This window comes from Acinonyx jubatus, chromosome B2, assembly GCF_027475565.1.
Source record: "Acinonyx jubatus isolate Ajub_Pintada_27869175 chromosome B2, VMU_Ajub_asm_v1.0, whole genome shotgun sequence".
Classification (NCBI taxonomy): Eukaryota; Metazoa; Chordata; class Mammalia; order Carnivora; family Felidae; genus Acinonyx; species Acinonyx jubatus.
This window is the reverse complement of record NC_069385.1, coordinates 49,948,995-49,965,007: the sequence shown is the minus strand read 5'-3', so window position 1 is coordinate 49,965,007 and position 16,013 is coordinate 49,948,995.

Below are 16,013 nucleotides of genomic sequence, written 5' to 3'. Positions count from 1 at the left end.
AGTCTGCAACCTAGATGATTTTCACCAGAACTCAACCATGTGGGCATCCTGGTCTCAGCCTTCTGGATTCCCGAACTGTAAGAAATAAATTTCTGTTGTTTATAAGCCACTCAATCTACAGTACTTTGTTACAGTGGCCTGAACTGACGATGAAAATAATACACATATATATGTGTACCTGTGGATATATGTATATATGTGTACCTGTGGATATATGCGTTTAGGTACACACACTTACAACTCTATTGATACATCTATCTGTATATATTGAAAACTACATGTTCACACTAGTGCCTTCAATTTCAATCCAAAGTCACAAGACTTACTTGAGTTTTCTCCCTTACCATAATTTCAACTCTCATCTCCAACAGTGAGACACTTGGCTTTCAATATTCTTGGTGTATCTACTTACTGATCGGTCCCCTGTGTGGAACCCATCTGAGACCATACCCACCCCACACAGATGCTCTCCTTACCCTGTTTGGGCCACTCTCTCACTCTGATATCCTCCTCAGCCCCATGGGCTCCGACACTCTGTGCTAGCCTGCCCCACTGTGGGAGCTTCCATCCCTCTCAACCTCTGTTACCTGATCTGAGTTGTTCTCCCTCTTCTTTCCAACATTGACCTTGCCCTGCCTTACCTAATACTTGGGGAATTAATTGTTTAGGAAGGTAAGGAAAAGAAGTGAAGGAAAGAAAAAGGAAGGAAATGAAAGGAAGAGAAAGGGAAGAGGAGCAGGAGAAGGGGAAGAAGAAGAGGAAGAAGTATAGTTTTATTTGTTCCTATTTTCCTCACTCAAATTCTATTCACATTTTGATTTTGGGGGGAAATAATAATAATAATAATAACCATAATAATAATAAATGTGGATGGTTCATAATGTTCTTTCCCAAGTACAGTTTCTCCTCACTCTCATTGGTTTGACCAAATAAGTTAATAAGACAAAGTTGTACAAAGAGACTAATTGATTAAAAGTAGGTCTTTTAAAAAGACATTTTGACTACTCAGAATGTGTTTAGGCTACTTAGACTCCTTAAGTAAATAAAGAGAGCTGAGAAAATACTTCTTTAACTCCCTTATAAGAAATGCCTGAGTGGGGCATGTCACAGCTCAGGGGCATTGTAGAGTGGGTAGATATGAGTTGCTGTGACTTTAGCATAGTCCTGTTCATCAGTTCTGAATAAAGCTGTCTCTCAGACAGATTACATTGATTTAGAGGAAGGCATTCACTGGTAATTTCAAATCGGGAAAATATGAAAACTTGAGAAAGATGAATGTTTTTAACCTATTGGTAACGAGACAAGGCATAGCTTTAGATCAGATTGGGGACCAGAAGGAATCAACTTTGGCCAAAGGCAGCCTGGATCAGATAGGCCAACCAGGTGTCTGGGGGGTGATGTCAACCTTCTGGGAACACTTAGACCTATGTCGGCTTGTCCCCATTATATTAAAGGAAACCAAAAGAAGGATAGGGTAGGAATGGAGGCCACTTGTCCGAACCCTCAGCCTTTTATAAAAACTTTTCCTCAGAAACTCTTCTCTAAAATTTAACTCATAAAATTTAAAGTTTTGTTTTCTACCTGAGGCTTCTTCTGTATTTTTTCCATGTCACACACAGATATTTACATGCTGGAGACAAGCACACCCACACCTTAAATGTGTGAGAATGAGGGGAAGGAAGACATTCTCCTTCTGGGAATGTGCCAGGCTGGGTCCCACCTTAGAGTTCCTGCATTAGTTGCTTCCTCAGCTGGCAAGCCTCAAATTCAATGTCCCCTCTTCAGTGAAACCTTTCTGATCGCCTAAACTGAAGTCCCTTAGTGTCACTCTCTCAAAGTACCTTCCACGTTAGTACTTATCACTATGTGTTTACATTCTTGCTTATTTATTTATTTTTTGTCTATTGCCATCCACATGAATGGAAGTACTAAGTAAACAAAGACTTCGACTAAGAGAGAGCAAGTGGAGGAGGGGCAGAGAGAGAGAGAGAGAGAGAGAGAGAATCCCAAGCAGACTCTGCACTGTCAGTGTGTGGAACCTGATGTGGGGCTCAAACTCACAAATTGCAAGATCTTGACCTGAGCCAAAATCAAGAGTCAGATGCTTAACCGACTGAGCCACCCAGGTGCCCCCCGCCGCTCCCGCAACAACTGTATTTTTAAAGAACGAATAACAAGGAAGCAATAGTGACTGAATAGGATGAACTCTATTTAGTTGAATCACACCAGACCTAAGAGAAAATAGCTGGCGTACAAAATGAGCCACAATAGCTGTTTAAGTAAGTCTTAACAAAGTAGTTCAAGAGTGTAATTTACTTTGCATTGACCAGAGGTAATAATAAGTTGCTCTCTAATTGAATGGGATTCAATCAATATGGTTCCTTATGACTAATGGAATTAATTTTTAACTTTAAGTGTCTTGTAGACATTTAATATGTTTAGGACGTTCTCTCAGTGATGCATTGTAGGTCATTCTCTTAACACTCTTGGAGCGCAAACATCTCCTGGGCTATTTCCAGGTACTGAGAATACAATGAAGAACTAAGAAACATTTGCTTCCTTCAAAGAACATATTCTAGTGTCTAGAGTCTAGAGGAGGATATACATCATGAAACACAGGTGAACCATATTTGGCTAAGAAATTGCCAAATAAAGCATGCTGTGAGAGCACATTGGAAAGGCAGAAAAGGTCATGAAGACTTCTGTGAGAGGGTAAAATCTAAGATAAATAACTTTACAGGAAGGCTACAGGTTAGTTCATCAAAAGGACGATAATGAAAGGGGCCAGTGACCCAAATACATATAAAAGGAGGTAAATGATTCCAAGGTCACTTAGAGAAGCTTAAGAACATCTGTATATTTGTGCAACAGACCATGAGAGGATACAGTAAGCAAACCCTACTCATCCAAGTGATCGTGTTGGGGCTCTTCTATAAAGGATTTCATGCATCACTGCATTTACCAAGGGTTAGTGAATTAGTCTTTCCTACTGTAACGGAAGATAAATTCTCAGTGTGTCACACGAAAGACCAAGTAAGTTCACTTGGGAATTTTGCAGTGCCTCAAAAACACGGTGATTTAAGAAAAGCACCTAATTTTGAGGATCTTCCTCTTTTATTCATTGGATATTGTCTACTTTATTGCGGGCAGTTTGGTTGATGCTGAATGTAGGCTGGAGAACAAAATGGATGGAATGCATACCCCTGGGGAAGATGAAGTCTGTGCCTTTGGAAACATTTCTGGCAGGAGTTCTGACATTGTTCTGAGGGGGTACTGTCGGCAGCAGCATTGATGAAGCTCCCCCCATGGCTTTATGGGCAGTTGACATCAACGAAGAGTCAGGCAAACAGACATTGTAGATGCCATGCCATGGCTATGGCACAAATCCTGGAAGCACATGTGATATCCCTTGGATGTCTCTTGGAAAGACCCACTTTGTAGTGGGGGTGACTATGTAGCAGAGATGGCTGAGATTGTTATAGGCAAAAACAAGAATGGATGCTCACTGAATATTGAGTATTGAATTTTGACTATTAACATTAAGGTCACTTCATCCACACTCACAAGTTTGTAAGGAAAGGTAGTCTGTGATTATCCTTGTGACCAGGTTGTGATGAATCCTGACATTTCTGTGTATCGTGTCACAATGGATGAGGACAGTATTAATGTCAGGTTTCAATCATAGGCACCTTTGCTGGGTCCTGGCTCATGATACTGGTGCCGTCATTTTACTAGTGGAGTCACCACTCCTTCTCTGGGTTGCAGTAGACAGACATCTCCCCTCCAGCGTAGCAAGAAAAGTCACCTCCTGACTCTGCTGATCCATTCAGGTTTGTGGCCATTCGCGAGATACTAAAAGTTCATACGCACAACTTTCGAACACTAAAATGAAGCAAACCTGAACAAGGGATGATGTGAAACACACAAACGTGGGTGATAGTGTCTCCCTTTCTCTTGTAAGCCAGGAGGGAAAGAATGTTTCTAATCAAGAATTTAAATTTTGAAAGCAGTTTGAGGAGTGCTGGAGAAGCCCCAGAGAGTGTCATTCAAATCTTACTTTATAAACTGTAAGAAAAAATAGGTGCTGGGATAGAAAACTTCTGAAGAGGTATTGGAAGAGGGCCATTGGTGTGATTTTATTTGATTGCTTGGAGTAAAATTAGCTTACTTGGAGCTCTATTAGTTTTAGAGTTTAAGCCCGTCAATCCAACCTTACCTGTCATTCATCTATCCCGTCTTTTGCTGAAAAGCTTATTGAAAATAAGCCAATTCATTTTAACAAATGCTTTATGCTTTTAGGGATTTGAAGAAACCCACTTTCATTAGATGAAAATGCTATTATTATTGCACATGTAATCATTTCTGTCAGGGGAAAATGGTGTTTCTTCAAACCCCAAATGAGATCTGTGTAGGTGTTTGTGTATTTGCCATAAATCTGTACCCACACAAAGTTCATCCTGCTGCACAAAAATAAATCATCTCATTCAGGTGGCATTGAGCTTTGACTCAGGAGTACTTCTCACTTCTCTCTCCCAAATCAAAGCAACACTTTTGCTTCTACTGCCATATGCTATCTTTCTCAGCTGTTGAACTGCTTATTATATATAATCTATCTATCTATCTATCTATCTATCTATCTATCTAGCAAGCATCAGTTCCTTTTCCTTCTTTGATCTCAAAGTCACGCTATAAACTAGAGCATGGTAATGTAACTCCAACTTGTATAAAACCACCGAACAGTTTGCTTTAAAGAGCAAGGGGAAGAGGGCTTTTCCCAAAGTCAAGATAAGTCATCACACAGAGGCTTTGGGCAGACCTTGCTGTCCTGCAGTATTTGCATTCAAATAAACTGAAGTTTTCCTTCCTTGAGGTTTATAATAACTTCAATTTTTTAATTGGCGCCTTCTCTTGTAAAAATGCATATTTACTATCCATATGCAATCTCCCCCCGCCCCCCCCCCCCCACACACACAAATTGAGTATTCTAGGATACAAACTCTTGCTTTCCCAAGATGGTGGAGGGAGAGGCGGGCTATGAATGTTTATGATCGTTTGTTCCAATTATCTGGATTTCCGGATGTGAGAATGTAAATTCTGGCATCTGCTTGGCCCGTTACTTACCTGTAATATTGGGGCAGTCCTCGGACGCCTTGAAAATTCCCAGCTCCCATTTGTAAAGTGACAGAGATGCAATGATACTAAATTCGAGTCAGTTCCCTGATTAAGTGATTTTCACAGATCTGAAAAGTTGGAGCTGTAAAGGCTAAGAACCTTGATAACAAGTAGATGGAATCATCTGCCCTGTACCTGGAGGTTTAAGACAAAAACCTAAATCAAAACACTAACAGAACCACAACACCCCTTTTCAGTCTCCTCATGAGCAACCTCCAGGGGGTGGTTCAGACTTGGCCATTCTCAGCCTACTCTCAAAGCAGCATATTCTTCTATAACTAGGAAATTCAAGAGAAACTCTATGTGGCTGGATTGTTGGCAACATGCTGAAGTACAAAGGGTGACATGTAGATATTTGAACATATTAATTTTTAATTTTATTATGGAATGTCTAGGCGATTTTTTTATTGAAAGCTAAACATATCTGATATTTTGAACACATTCTGAAAATTAAGAATATATGGGAGGGGTGCCTGGGTGGCTCAGTTGGCTAAGCATTCGACTTCAGCTCAGGTCATGATATTATGGTTCATGGGTTCCTGTCCTGTGTTGGGCTCCATGCTGACAGCGTGGAGCCGGCTTGAGATTCTCTCTCTCTCTACCTCTCCCTGACTTGTGTTTTTGCTCTCTCTCTCTCAGAATAAATAAATAAACTTAAAAAAAAAATGTGGAAGAAATTCTGAGGCCAGACTTTCTGGCATAGTGGCCATGATATAGACACAGAATAAAATTTCTGAAAGTGGTGAAAATGTCCTTCTTCTGCATTTAACTATATATTTTACTGTCAACAAATTTTAAGACATGATTTATTTAGAAATCTACTGAAATATTCTTATGCCCTGCAAGGTGACTCCATGAAAAGTATAAAGAATTACAGAGTCCCTTTTCTTAGTTTTTTTTGCCCTTTATTCACATTGGCGGGGAAGAACTCAAGGTGGGGCAGTATTGGGCATTTCATGCCTTGACAGGTCTGAAGCATTTTCCGTGGGAAAAAATAAAAAATCAGCTAGTTCGGTTCTCAGTTCAATCATACAGGCACTTTTCCTCTAAACAGCATTGTGCTTTGATTGCAGTCAAATTTCTTTATGCCTTCTTCCCATTTTCTCACTCAGAATATTAAAAAGACCATGCTCAAGGTTTGCGATTTAATAGAATTAATAATCTTTACTCAATAATACTCTTAAGTGAAACTGGCTCATTTTTTAGCTCAAGTGCACAGCTGTGAAGAATACAGTTGGTTGCGCTGCTTTGATTCATGCGAAGCTGCCAGCACGGTTACCGTCAGTGTAACTGTCCGCATGGTCAAAGCGACAATTTCATTGGATTATTGTGAGAATTGTTTTTTAAAATCTTTTTTTAACATCTTTATTTATTTTTGAGAGACAGAGAGAGTGTGAGCAGGGGAGGGGCAGACAGAGAGGGAGATACAGAATCCAAAGCAGGCTCCAAGCTGTCAGCACAGAGCCTGACGTGGGGCTCGAACCCACAAACCGCGAGATCATGACCTGAGCCAAAGCCAGATGCTCAACCGACTGAGCCACCCAGGTGCCCCTATATGAGAATTGTTTTGACCATTCGAATTCCCTGGAAGTGTCATGGGGGACTCTAGAGATTGACCACAGTTTGAGAACTATTAGTTTTCTTTTTTGGTGTCCTCTTATTGGATTTTGCAATAAATGTATTACTTTAAGAAGACATTTTAGACACTTTCCTTTCTTTTCTATGTTCTGGATCACTGTGAAAGCATTGAAATCTGTACTTAAAAGGTTAGGGGTTATACTTAAAAGGTTATGTTGCCTGTAAAACAATCATACGTGACCAGGTCACGACCTGAGCCGAAGACAGATGCGTAGCCAACTGTCTTTTGGAAAGATGTCATTTTATGATAACTGCCTCTGCTTCTTCCAGACTAACTGATATCTTTATATTTCCTAGTTCTTATGGGGTTTCTAATATATATTTTCCTAGAAAACCATTCCATTCAGGGTTTTTTTTTTTCCATAGAATTAATCAAAGTGGATACTTAGGATTCTATAATTCTTTCATTGTTGATATTTCCTTTTCATCATTTTTATACAGTTAAGTTGGCCTTTTCTCCTTTTTATCTTATTTGGTTAAGCCTACTTGAGTTTTGTTACTCCTTTTTTTTAAGTTTTTTTTTTTAAGTTTATTTATTTGAGAGAGAGCGAGCAAGCAACCACAAGTGGGGGAGGGGCAGAAAGAAAGGGAGGGAGAGAATCCCAAGCAGGCTCCACACTGTCACTGCAGAGCCCAAAGTGGGGCTAGATCTGACGAACTGTGAGATAATGACATGAGGCAAAATGAAGAGTCGGACGTTTAACCTACTGAGCCACCCATGTGCCCCTTGTTTTGTTATTTTTTAAATGCAACATACTTACTCTTAAAAATAATTCTACCATTTTTTTTAAACTTTTTTTAACGTTTATTTATTTTTGGGACAGAGAGAGACAGAGCATGAATGGGGGAGGGGCAGAGAGAGAGGGAGACACAGAATCGGAAACAGGCTCCAGGCTCTGAGCTGTCAGCACAGAGCCCGACGCGGGGCTCGAACTCACGGACCGTGAGATCATGACCTGAGCCGAAGTCGGCCGCTTAACCGACTGAGACACCCAGGCGCCCCTGTCTTCTATTTTCTTATTAATTTTGTGTCCACTTGAAGTATCACTGACTGTGAGAAGTGAATTAAAGTTTCCTGCTATTTTTTTAAATATTTATTTATTTTTGAGAGAGAGAGAGAGAGAGAGCGCGCGCATTGGGGAAGGAGGGGCAGAGAGAGAGGGGGACAGAGGATCCAAAGTTGGCACTGTGCTGACTGTAGCCAGCCCAACGTGGGGCTAGAACTCATGAACCACGAGATCAGGACCCGAGCTGAAGTTGGTCGCTCAATCGACTGAGCCTCCCATGCGCTCCTAAAGTTTTCTACTATTAATATATTTCAATTTCTCCTTTTTTTCCTTCCCTTTATTTCTTTATGTTTACTAACACAGTACTGTTTGGTATGGATATACTCCGATGGTTAGATATTCATGAGGTTTTAAACTGGAGTCTAGCCTCCATCTGGTTTAATGGTTTTCCCCCAAATTCAAGCTCATCTATTAAAATCACAGCCTCTGATTTCTGTTTATGTTTGTCTAGTATGTCTTTTCAGTTCTTTAGTTTTCTTTCTTTCTTTCTTTTTTTTAATGTTTATTTATTTTTGAGAAAGAGAGACAGACCATGAGTGAGGGAGGAGTAGAGAGAGGGGGAGACAGAGAATCTGAAGTAGGCTCCAAGCTCTGTGCTGTCAGCACAGAGCCCAACACAGGGCTCAAACTGATGAACTGTGAGATCATGACCTGGGCCAAAATCAGATGCTTAACCAACTGAGCCATCCAGGAGCCCCTCAGTTCCTTAGTTTTCAATCTTTTTGAGTAACTTCCTCCTTCAGATCCACAGTGACATAAGAAACCTCTAAGTAAAGTTGCTTTGCTGCCTATTTGTAATATGTAGTTGTAAAGCTTTTTTTATTTGACGACTGTGTTTAATGTCTCTATATTTTTATATAAGAGGCTTGGTTTTAGTTATGTTACTATAGTTTATATTATGCTTTCTATTTTCCCAGCTGGTGTGTGAGTACGTTGTAAAGGAATTTTTAAAAAATAATTTCAAAGTTTCTCTTGGTCTAATGATTATGATGTTTTCATTTTTACTTTTTAGTCATGGAACTACTGAATTCCTACTAAAACTTTGATAAACCATGATGAAGTCGGTACATTTTCAATTTCTTCCTCTTCCTGTCCTTTCCCTTTCCCAGAATATTTTCATTAATTCATATATTTCATATTTTTTTCTATTTCAGACAAACTTATGTTGATACTATTATTATATTTAATAATTTTAAATGTTATCTATTGATCCTCTTTTTGATATAAAAAATTATGAAATTGGCACACTTAATTTACCTTCTTGCCTATTCCCTTCTTGACTTTGGTCAGCCATTTCAATTCTACAAAGGTTTTATACCATTTACACTCTGTTCCTATCACCATAATCACTACATTTGATTTTGTCTTAATCGTAGAATTAAATAGTTTCAGTATTTAATATCATTCCTTTTATAACTGTTTATCAGTTTTTGGTTGACTGAAGTGTGTTTTCCAGTACTTTCTTCGAGAGGGAACTTGGAATCTGATACATGAGCTCTTGCTTATTTAAATATGTTTTCCTTTTGCCTTCGAGTCTTAAACATTTTTTTTTCTGGGAAAAAAATTCTTGGGCTTTGTTTTGTTTTTTGTTGGTTTTGTGAAGAATTACTCCATTTTCCTCAAAGTTGACTGTTTTGTGGAGAAACCAGACACCAGCCAGTTTGACAATGTTTTCTCCACAACAGATCCCATAATCATTTGCCTGTTCAACCAAAACATTTCCTTATTGCCTGTGATATCCATTAAATATTCTAAGATATGTCTTGGTAGTGATCATTCTACATTTTTGGGATACAGTATACCCTTCCAATCTTCAGATTCAAGTTCTTTTTTGTTTCTGGAATACTTTCTTGAATTATATGTTTGAATAATTTTCTTCTGTTCCATTATTTTCAACTGTATTCTAGGACTCCAATTATTGAACTTTGTGCATTTCTTGGATGTACACTCCACATATAATATTTTCACCATAATCCACTTAAACACTTGGCTTCATTTCTTGTTGTTAACTTCAGTCAAATCCTGGCCTGCATGTCTCTTCCTGTGTTGACAGTAATACCTCTTTCTTCAGAGTAGATTCCAATGTGGGCTTCTTTTCTGGGACGGTTTCATTTTTCTCTTCCATGTCATTAATGAGTTCAGCCAGATTATATATTCTTCCTTTCAATAACCTCGCCATATTGTCCTGATCATTCTTAGTTCTATCTTCTATTCTTCTATTATAGAAGTGACTGTTCTGTAACTTTTCAGGTACCTGTATGTTCAGGTAGAGTTTTCTTCTGGACCATACCAATTTTAGCAACTTTAAAAACGTTAACATCTATCATTTACTGTTTGGCTTTTTCCGGTTCTTTTTATTTGTCTTTACTATGCTGTTTTGGTTCTTTTGACTGGCCATCTTTAAATGAAGTTCATACTTTCTGAACTAGCTACGTGAGGAAGGATGAGGACCATCTTGTGGACAAATATTTTCCTTACAGGAACGGTTCTTAGTGCACTATTTTCAGGTTATTCCTCACTGTCCAGCCAGGACTAGCAGCTTCAAGGCTACTCATTTTGCTGCATCTGGCTCCTCCATCATCTCCGCCAGAAGGGCTGTCTGTGGGTTTTCCTGCTCAGCTCCGACTCAGCTTTTCCTCATAACCAAACCAGATGTGGTGAAGCTCTCAACAGCAGCAGTCTGCTCACATGTTTTCCATGTGGCCAATAACATTTTATTGGTTTTGCACTGTAACCGTTTTAGAACATGGCTGCACATTCTTTAGACTCCTCTCATCTGGACTTGGAGATTTCACTTCCATCTGGGCGGGTCTGTGACTGCTATTGACTAACAGAGTACAGCGAAAGTGAGGCTATGTGACTTCTGAGGCCAGGTCATAAAGGACCAGGTGTCTTCTGCCTTGTTTGCTGGGAAGCTTGTTCTTAGACTTCTGAACTGAGATGTAAGAAGGCTGGGTCTTCTGAGGTTGCCATAGTGGAAAAGCCACCTGAGGTACAAGTGCAGATGGTTGTAGCCGGTCAACAAAGGCAGCAGACAGGAGAGTGAGGCTACTTCAGACATGCCAGACCATCCACCAATTGCTGACCGTTGAATAACCTCCGTCAAGGTCAGATGGAACAGAAAAATGACTCAGATGAACACTTATAAAGTTGTTGAGCAACAAATTCATGAGATAATAAAATGGTTGTTGTTTTAAACGTGCTAAGTTTACCTGGAATGAACATCTTTGTGGTGCTTGCTTGCAGAAGTGCACTTGGTCTGGTTTTTGTGGGATTTGGAGCTGTAGGCCTCCTTGAACCGCATCTTCTCACACCATTTAGACTTTCAGAGCTTCTGGAAGCCACCTTCTTGTTACTACTCATACTGAAGTCTTAGCAACCCCATGGTTTCAAGGAAAGTGGAGTTTCTATTCTTCATTTTCACTTTTATGTTTGGGTGATTGTTGAAGAAGGGAAATCTACATTTGCGCTGTTAGACTGAAACTAAAAATCTCAGCCAACATATTATATGGAGAACAGGACTGTGACTAGCAGTTGTAGATAATGTGAGGCTTCAAATAGAATTTTCTATACCAGAGCTAATGAAAAAGCACAAGTTGAGAGTGTGAAGTGACTTTTCTAAAGACATAAAACTAGTTGGTATTAACTTTGGTAATATTCCCAAATGATCCGTCTTTCTTTGCTTTGTTCATTATGCTACAAACACTATAAAATGTCAATAGAGACAAGAATTCCAGATTCAGTATTTGGAATTCATGAAGATACTTTGCTTTCTCAAGTAACAGGAGAATTGAAATTTAAAGAATAAAGTACAGTGTATTCATTTGTCACATAATATTGTATAAATATACTTTCATTTAGAAAAAATAAGGAAGATATCCAAGTTTAACAATTCCTGAAATGGCTTAACAGACTGCCATATATTTAAATGAGGTCAGATGTATGAATAATCGGGGACTTCCCCAAGCATTCAATTGGTAATCAGTGAACAAAGAACTCACTTTTACTCATGTAGTAATGTAATTTTTTGTGTGTTAATAAATTTTAAATGTCAGTTCTGCACAAATGTCTTCATTTATGCATCAGAAATTTTCCTGTTTACAATCTATGAAAGAAAAATAAAAATAGTTTTGTCAACTTCAGAGGGGTCTATATTTTATTAAAATATGCACATTTAATATTCTAATTTGCATGTCTCATAAAAAAATAAACATTAAGTCAAGGATTGATTTCAATATAAAATTGTATTAGTGTCTAACAGTGCTAGAAATCCTGGGAGTGCTTGATAATTTTTTGTTGGTGAATGATAATTGTATTATACATCACAATTGATTTGATTGATAGAAACATTTATTTATTATGTTGTAGGTATTGTTCTTGTGGGTAGTATTACAAAACCAGTAAACAGAAATCTTTGCCTTAGACAAAGTTTCAAGTCTCTAGAATATTTACAAACTTAATCTACATTTTTGAAACTTTGTAAGAACACTGTGCCAAATTGCAATTGGCAGAGGGAAGCAATGAATGGGGAGACCTAGAGGGAATTCAAGGTTTCCTGTTTGGGGAATGGTGACTTGGGACAACATTAAGCAAAAAATTCAAGAATTCGGAAGAACAAGGTTTTATGGGAAATTACCCTTTGGATAGTTTTTTTTTTTTTTAATTTTTTTAACGTTTATTTATTTTTGAGACCGAGAGAGACAAAGCATGAATGGGGGAGGGGCAGAGAGAGAGGGAGACACAGAATCTGAAGCAGGCTCCAGGCTCTGAGCCATCAGCCCAGAGCCTGACGCGGGGCTCGAACTCACAACCGCGAGATCGTGACCTGAGCTGAAGTCGGACACTTAACCGACTGAGCCACCCAAGTGCCCCCCCTTTGGATAGTTTTGAATTCATGTTTGATACTTGGTAGGCAATTTGTAATATGAATTTCTAGTTGGCTAGAGGAGAGATTTGAAACGGAGATACTGTTATTGAAACGTTAGAGGTAAAGAGATGCTGCAGGTTCTCTAAATAAATTTATAAGACAAAGGGTGAAATGCAGGGGAGCACAAAAGCTGAGGGAGCGTTAAATAGACTGCTAAAGAGATCTTGGATTTAAATATCAGATGGTTCTGATGATTTCTGCTGAGTGGTGATGCCAGAAGTCAAAGCGTAATAAATTACAAACTAGGGAACAAGTAGGAATTAAAGAATCAGAAATGAAAACAAGAATTTTGGCCGTGAAAATATAGGGAGTTGGCTATCCAAAAGCCATTACTAATCTCCATGTCCCTTATCCACCTTCTACTCTTATTGGAAAAGACAGTAACAGATTTTCTACTAGGCTTTGCAGATAATGCTATTGAATGGTAACTGTATTTCCCGTTTTGAAGATCAGGAAATTGATCTCAGAAGAAGAGTCTCAGAGATAGTGAAGGTATAGCATGGAAAATGGTGCAAAACTGGGGGAGTGGTTTCCACAAATATGTCATGGTCTGCTTTCAAAACTTTTTCATTTTCCCCCATGCCCCAATGCCTTGGAGATATGATAAAAGGACAGGTGACAGTGAAATGGGGAGCCTAGGGGACACTGTAAATATTTTTAGTTTGTTTGCTTGTGTGTTTTGTTTGGGTAGGTTGAGGGCAAGGAATTGGGAATTCGTGGAATACTGATGGGAGGAAGGTAGGGATAATTAATAGAATACAATTAACCAAAACTACAGGTTTGAACTGTAGGAGATGAAATCCGTATTTTCGGTGAGAGAATAATGTTGCACAGCATAGGTATTTTCTGACTTGAGGCAAAAAGAAAGAGGGAAGAACAGGTACTAAGGTAAGTAAGTAAATCTAAAAGTGATACAGGAAGAAGCAGAAAGAAACTGTTCTGCTGACTTCCTTCTCTGAAATAAGACCTGAGAGTGAGAGGGAGAGTGAGGAGTGAGGCATGAATCAGAGATTTGAAAAGGGAAGTGAATGTTTGGAGAAGCAGCAATCCTGGGGTGTGGGAGGGTCATCTGACCAGGGATCAGTGAAGAACCACTGAACACAACCAAGAGTTTTGGTGAACCTGGGGGTGATTAACAATATTCCACATCAACATTGACATGGTTTGAAATCCTGAATTTGCCTTTGAATGGTTAATGTCTATCTAGATATAACCAATTTGTCACTGAGCCCTGTCAATTTTCCAAAGTTAGTTTTCAGATACTCCTTTGTCATTTTTGAAGGACCTCACAATAACAGATTGTGTTTGTAGGAATTATTACCAATTATTTCAATCTGCTTATTGAGAAACGCTTAAGTATATTCCCAGATTATATACCAGTCTATCTATAATCCATATGTAAAAAATAGAAAGATGCTCAAATATATAAAGGCTCAAGACTATATACTCAATTGTAGCTTAGTGTTTAAGAACAAAATTTTGAAGTTAGAATTTGGACAAATCTTTCTGAGGCTCTCCTTTTAACACTACAAGCTCTTCAGACTACTTTAGCACAAATTGCTTAAACTCTCTAGTTACGTAATTCCTTAATCTGTGAAATTAACACCCTCATCTCTTTGTCGTGAAGATGAAATGAGAAAATGCACATTTTTAGTAAAGTGACTGCAATGTTGTAAGATATATATGTATATATACTGTATGTGTGTGTGTGTGTGTGTGTATATATACATATATATATTTTGTTTCATCTCTCAATTCTCATATTGTAGTCGTGTTTAAAATAATTGTATATATATATACACACATACATATATATGCACGTATATATATACATATATATACATATACATATATATGTATGTGTGTATATATATATACATATATATATACACACAGAATTATTTTAAACACGACTAGAATATGAGAATTGAGAGATGAAACAAAATTACCAATTCAAAAAAGGAAAATTTCAGTATAAAAGGAAAATGCAGTGAGCATTGAAATCATATAAACATAGAAAGAAGGGTAAATAAAGCTTAAATATAATGACATGATAGAAAGCCAGTATTTCCCTGAAATCACTGATGCACACACTGCAGTCCATCAGTATTCATTCTTTCAGCTAGAATTATCAATTATTCTTACTAAACCAGCCCTTTGGTCTTAGCAAAATGATTTCATTTTTCTCCCTATGCATTACACCTTGCCTATCTCTGTCATGTCTTCTCTCTTGTTATGGATTTCAGGATCCATCTTTTCGGCCATTTTCTTGGGAGTATCTGAAACTCCTTTATTCCACTGTCCTTCCATCTTGGCCCCTTGGCAAAAGACCCAACTCTGAATTAATGAATACAATTGTTTTAGTTTCCATTGGTAGCTCCAGGAATTGTGGCTACATGCTACAGGAGAAAATGTGCAAGCAAACCAATTGATTCCTCTGTTAATCAGACTTTATTCAGGTCCTAATGCCTATCAGGTGATCTTGTGCTTTCTCTGGACATCTTCCTCTCCAATTCACCACAAAGGCAAATTTAAACTTTCTTCTCCTCAAACCTTCAGTCCTTTGCTTTAGTCCATTCTTATTTACTCTCAGAAACTTTACTTAGAAAGGAGCTGGGAGTATCCTCATTATTTCACCAGTTTTCCTGCTTCCACACCCACCCTTCCCTCTCTTGGTCAAATTTTAAAGATAGAGGTGTTTCTAGAAAATTACTATCCCAACTGGGTTCTAATTATCTATTCCAAGGGTTTTGTTTGCCCTCTCCAGCCTCTTCTGCTGAATTCTTTTCATTTCATTTGAGCTTAAATTTGTTGCAGTCTCTCACATCTTAAAAGAAAGAAACAAATAAACAAAACAAAATCTCTCTCTATAATCTTTCTCTGATAGCCAATTACTTAAAGAATCGTCTAAAACTCATTGATTCCGTTTCCAGACTTCACCGTGCTTTCACTCTTCAGACAGTTTGGCTTCTGAATCCACCATTCTGTAGAAATAGCCTTGTTCATGGTAAACCCTATCTCCATGTCACCACACCCCCAGGAGTATATTGAGTATTTTTCATACTAGATTTCTTGGCAAGATTTAACACAGATAACAAATCCTGCTTCCTTCAGTTATCTCTCTTCTTGGAATGGGCACCAATTTTCTGTTTCTACTCATCCTGTCAATATTGTAGCTCCTCAGGGCTTGGTCCTAGGACATATATGTC